The sequence below is a fragment of the Notolabrus celidotus genome, chromosome 1 (genome assembly GCF_009762535.1).
Source record: "Notolabrus celidotus isolate fNotCel1 chromosome 1, fNotCel1.pri, whole genome shotgun sequence".
Classification (NCBI taxonomy): domain Eukaryota; kingdom Metazoa; phylum Chordata; class Actinopteri; order Labriformes; family Labridae; genus Notolabrus; species Notolabrus celidotus.
Window position 1 is genome coordinate 16,061,776 of NC_048272.1, and position 6,070 is coordinate 16,067,845.

Sequence of the window (6,070 nt, forward strand, 5' to 3'; positions counted from 1 at the left end):
GAAGAAAGTGATAGAGATAGATAGAAGAGACAGGTGGAGCGAGAGTGCGTGGAGTGATAAGTGAGGGGAAAAGGAGTGAGAGTGGGGAAGAGAAATGTGACATAGTGTTAGCGAGGTGAGGAGAGCTGACGGAGGGAGGGAGGATTTATGAGCCGGCAGAAGAGTGGACAGAGGGAGAGGAAAGACATAAAGACAGAGGCTAAGAAAATAAAGGACACAAGATTAACAGTCTTCAGTCATGCTAACTGCACCGCAGGGCTGAATTCAAGCTAAATGCTAATATTGGCTCAGAATGCCAACACAGACTGGTGTAGATTCTATGCAGAATGTAACAAAAACACAGTCAATTAAATTCAGACAACATTAGGGGCAATTTGTTTGGAGCAGCTTGAAAAAAAAACATAAATACAAACACAGAGGCATAAAGACAACAATGAATTACACACAGGAGCAACAATATTAAGACTGAATATGAACAGACTGAGAAATTAATAGATAGGCAGAATAAAATCAGATAAAAGAGTCAGTCTGGTGAAAAGCCAACAATAACAAATGTAAGCTTTCGAGGCACATGGAGGGCTATGTTTTTTTTCTAGCATGTTGACCTAGAAGTCATTGTATCATGTTTTGTTGCATATTGAAACATAGCGTCTGGAACCTTATTGTTGGAGTCATTTTTATCTTTGCATAAGACCTCATGTAAATATAGTTTTGACCTGAAACAGAGGGCGGAGTCTTGGTCCAATGATGACATGAAACAAGGCTACAGGTAGCTCCATCAGGTGTGGGAACTAAGTTTCAGTGGGATAACATTGAATGTGCTATGTGTTGTGTTAAGTAATGTACTTATGTAAGCTTTTTGTATAGATGAAAGTAAATAACTGGTGAGGATATGAATGAATAGAAAATGGATCAATTGAATCCAACTGGAAACACCTATTAGACTTTTTGTGCTTCAACCTGAGTACACCTCCATGTAAAGAGGCTTGAGTCCCCATTGCATTGGTCGGTCCGAATACTAGCCATGACCCTTTGCTGCATGTCTTCCCCCACTCTCTACTCTTTACATGTCCTGTCTCTCTTCAGCTGTCCTCCCTATTAAAGGATAAACATCCAAAAATAACTCAAAAATGATGAACCTGGCTCACATTTCTGTCCCTTAAGATGTTGCTGGTGTGAAGAATTAAAATAAATAATCATCAGACAATGGAAGATGCACTGAGATATTATGTGTGTGTTTCATTCAAGTTTGTGTTTTTACAAACTTAAATGAAAGTTCTTATTCTTATCTTACAGTAACACAAATTTGCTGCAAAGAAAGTAACTAACCAAAGCAGACGTACTTGCCAGGCAACCCTGCAAACACACATTTATCACAAACACAAAAAGAAACGATCACAGAAAGACCCTTTTCTCTCCTCCAGTACACAAACTGTAAACAAACCATGAAAAGTGTGAGGTAATTATGTGAGTCTTGATGGGAGATTAAATCCTCGTCCCGTCTTGACATCAAAACACTGGAAGAGACGGGGCATATTTTCAGGTCTCTTGAAGATGTGTGCACAAGTTTTCATGCGAATCAAAACCGTCCCGATGCAGTCCTTGCTGGCAAGTCAGAACTGAGCCATGAGTGTAAAGTCTGCTGCCAGGAGACTGATATCAGTAACAGCTACAGGGTTGCAACTTCATGCCACAAAGCGCTCCATAACCTGTGGCAACTTGGCAGGCAACTTGTAAGGCAGTCATGCAGGTTGCTCTCCAACAGCTCTGTCAACACTGCACAACAAAGGAAGACTGATTAAAGTTAGGGGCTGTCTGCACACCTGTTCATGCCTGATATCAAAAAGAATCTCCTGTTTCCATTCACAGGCCCGGCATCTTTCAGAGTCTGTGGGAGTCATAAGAGGAAGCTGAATGGATGGTTCGTACACCGCAGCTGAGTGATCTTTCCCGCCGTTGAAGTGAGCTGATGGAGAACATGTGAGTCAGTTTCCACCTCCTGGAGTTTCAAGTCTTACCTTCAAACAGAATCTCTGAGCCTGCACAGAGAGACAGAGGTAGAAGGAGCAGGGAGGGAGATGAAGAGGCAACGTGCGAAGATGAGAAGTGGAGTGACGGCGTGGAAGAAACAAAACAAAAATATGTCAAAAGTAAAAACTAATCAAACATGGACCATTATGCTTACACTCATCAACTCCATGGATACTGATCAACCACCAAGACAGAGCAAACCTTTTACCTGTAGAGTTGTAGAGGCCAGCAGCCCCTGAGTTACAGATATTAGACTTTGTTACACTCAGATATCACTGAGTTGAGATGTTGAGTGCAAACTAAAAAAATAGTTCATTTGTGTTGCTTCGGTGGTCACACTGACAAAGTGGTACACATTTTTCTCAGAGTAAAAAATCTCATTCCTCCTTGGTACTGACTGGAAGCTACTCTCTGTGAAATCAACTCTCTTGGTTTGTCAGTCATCTTCGGGCTGATTTTCTCGTTTGCCTCTCTTGGTCATTTGGAGTCCAGAAGTTCAATTTATATTTCTTCATAGATTTAGTAGTGCTTCTTCGGTTTTGTTAAAATCTTATCTGCCTACTTCTAGTACTTTAATTCATGGTAAAGTCAGACAAGGCCCATACTGTGTTCTGTTTTGGGTTTGCTTTGTGTCTTCTTTGATTTGGTCGATGTCTTGTTCATGCAGCTCAATGTCTCTCTTAACCTCCTTCACAATTTTTTCTGTTGCTGTTTTCTTCCTTTCTTTTCTGTTCTTGTCTAGTAGGTAACTGATCAGCCATCTTACATACATACATCAAACATAAAGTCATGGGGCGCCGTTTGTCTAGTGGTCTAAGCATGCTCCATGTCACAGGTTCAACTCATGGCCCAACCATTTGATGCATGTCTTCCCTCTCTCTACTCCCCACATTTCCTATCCAATAAAGGCAGAAATGCCTCAAATCATAACTTAAAAAAAACAGAGAAAACAATTATAAAGTTGTGTCCCTCTCCAAATAATTAATAGTAGTATTAAAAATATCCTCTATATTGTTTCTTATTTAGCATGCTAACAGAAACTAGTATTTTGCCACAGTGTCAACAGACAGAGGAGAAATGTACCAAACAACTCACAGATTGATTGATTGATTGATTTGATTTGATTTGATTTGATTTGATTTGATTTGATTTGATTTGATTTGATTTGATGTGATGTGTGGGATAAGGCAACGATTGTTGTAAAGAATACACACTATTGTTATGAGGTACTAAGGAATCAGAAACAGGTATCAAACAGTCAGGTAACAAAACTGCCTTTTTTTTTTCAGCAACATAAAATCAGAATCTAAAAAGAGTAAAACATTTTGTACCTGCCCTTGAGGCACAAAAATACTTATGAATTAAATATTGTACAGAACCTCCCACAAGAGTTTAAACAGTTGATAATTTTGTTGATTGAAGCAATATGTAATCTCAAATCTGGATTATGTCCTCTTGATATTTAAAAAGACAGCTTGCAGAGGACTAGAATATGAAGTTAAGTTTTTTCTCCCAGATCTGTTTCTCGGTGTGTAACATGATTTACAGGGAAGACACAAAAAGCAACTTTGAGCAAACCAAACGAATGCATCACGTTATTGTAACTGTAACCAAAGGGCTCTGATGTCTTCAGTTACACTCACTGCATGCAGACAAACCTGGCAACCACTTAAAGGAGAGGAGCAGCTCGCTCTATTAGTGAGAAAAAAGCAAAACAAAAATAGAGCTATTACCTCGCTTCTCTCAGGGGTTGCCATGCTGCTGTCACTGTAATGAGATGAAAACAAACAGTAACTGTAGCCCCGTGTGTGTGTGTGTGTGTGTGTGTGTGTGTGTGTGTGTGTGTGTGTGTGTGTGTGTGTGTGTGTGTGTGTGTGTGGTGTGTGTGTGCGTGTGTGTGTGTGTGTGTGTGCATGCGTGAAAGAGAGAGTTTCTTTGTGGGTGCAGACATACTATATGCTTGTGTGAATCTGCAGCACTCTCTTGTCCTGCTATCAGTTGGCAGTCACTTAGAGAGTGTGAGTCAGTGTGTTTACTGTTTTCACAGATGGAGCTCTGACACTGTCTGGATACTGAGATAAATGACTCGCACAGCAGATCAGCAGATGGGAAAAACACCCAGACACACACACACACACATGCATATACACACACGCACGCATGCATATACCACGAAAATAAGTATGCTATGATTTGCTATATTTTGCTTTTGATCCCAGCTGATCAGAAAAAGCAGGAAAAGTTTCGCCTCACCAGCTGTGGATCTCTGATTTAAGCTATTACAGTGAGATCTTCATTACTAGAGGTTTAGACGTGTCGAAAACCAGAGAAAATAATTAAAAAGTTATCAATTTGGAACTACAGTGCTATGACTGAGTTGTCTTGAGAATGTATCACAGGCCATCATCCATCTTGCTGCCTTTAAATGACTATCAAAGCTCAATGCTGTTTAAACAAGCTCACACAGCAGGTGGGTTTCAATTTGCTCCTGCAGTCTCATCATGCTTGGTCTGCTTAAGTCTGCAGCCCATGTCCCTGATCCCCCGAACAAATACTGCCCCCATGTGGACAGAGGACATCTCAGCTGAGGAACCAAGCTGAAGTGGCACAAATAGAAGAAGGAACAATGTTTCTCTCTTAAACAGATCCGGTATTAGAGGGGATTCTTAATTTCCATTGTCAGTGTCCCTTTCTCACCAACAAAAAAGGTATTCAATCACATTTAGATGCATGAAGTAATAACTAAAGACTCAACAAACATGAAGATCATATTCAAAAGGCAGATGTGATATGCAGATGCATTGATATCCAATTGTAATTGTTGCCAATTGTTGCTTCATAGGAGGTTTTTGACTGAAGAAACACATAATTTAAGCTTGGCATGAACTGAGATCATATTAAGTGAAATCACATCTTAAATGATGTCATATTATTCAAGAAGGGAACCATGCACACCCAAAAACGACCCATGGGGTGCTGGATTGATCAGAAAATGCAAGCCAAGTACGAGTAGATGATGCACATGCTCTTTGCAAGCAAGAACATTTGTATTATTGCTTGGAAACTATAATGCAACATAAAAATATTGATACTTGTCTTACCTCCACAACTTTTACATCTTGAAGGAAACTTTCAGCCCTCTCACCTCCACTTACATCATCTCTGTTCTCCAAACTCTAAACTTTCCTTTTAGTTGAGTACAACCTGCAGCTACTCCTACAAGTATGTATCTGTGTTGGTGCACCTAAAGTCTCTAAAAGTAATATGGGAGGTAGAGCCTTTGAGACTTTAAACGTAAAACTAAAAACGTATTTATTCAGTCTGGCTTTTATTTAGGGTTTAACAATTTATTACCTACCTTTTATTATAATATTGATTTAAATGTTGCCTTATTAGTTAGTAATTTTAACTGTTATCTTATTCTATTTTTATGTATTTATTCATTCATTCATTACTTAATTTTTATTTATCTACTCAGTTTTATTGATATTTTGAGCATTAGTATATATTGTTCAGCTCTTATCCTTACCCTTTTTTAAATCTATTTCTTTAACTATTTTATTCTTAATTTTGATGCTTTAACTTATTTTAATAACACATTTTTTGGTGTGCGTTGTCTGCGGTGTCTCTATTTTATTTGATGTTATTCTTATTATTTTTATTTTTATTATTTTTATTTTATTATTATTATTATTTTCCATAATATATCTTGCCATTGTTTCATTTCTGCTTCTTTCTTGTTTTTCAATCACTGTAAAGCACTTTGGGTTGCATTTGATTTGTATGAAAGGTGCTATATAAATAAAGCTTGCTGCTTGCTTGCTTGCTTGCTTGATTGCTTGATTGATTGATTGAGTTATTATGCCCTTCTCCTTTGGAATCATCTACCAGTCAGGGTCCAGGAGGCAGATAACTCTCTACTTTTAAGATTAGGCTTCAAACTTTCCTTTTTGATAAAGCTTATAGTTAGAGCTGGCTCAGGCCTGGACCAGCTCTTAGTTATGGTGCTATAGGCTAGGAAAGAAAATCTCAAAGGCAT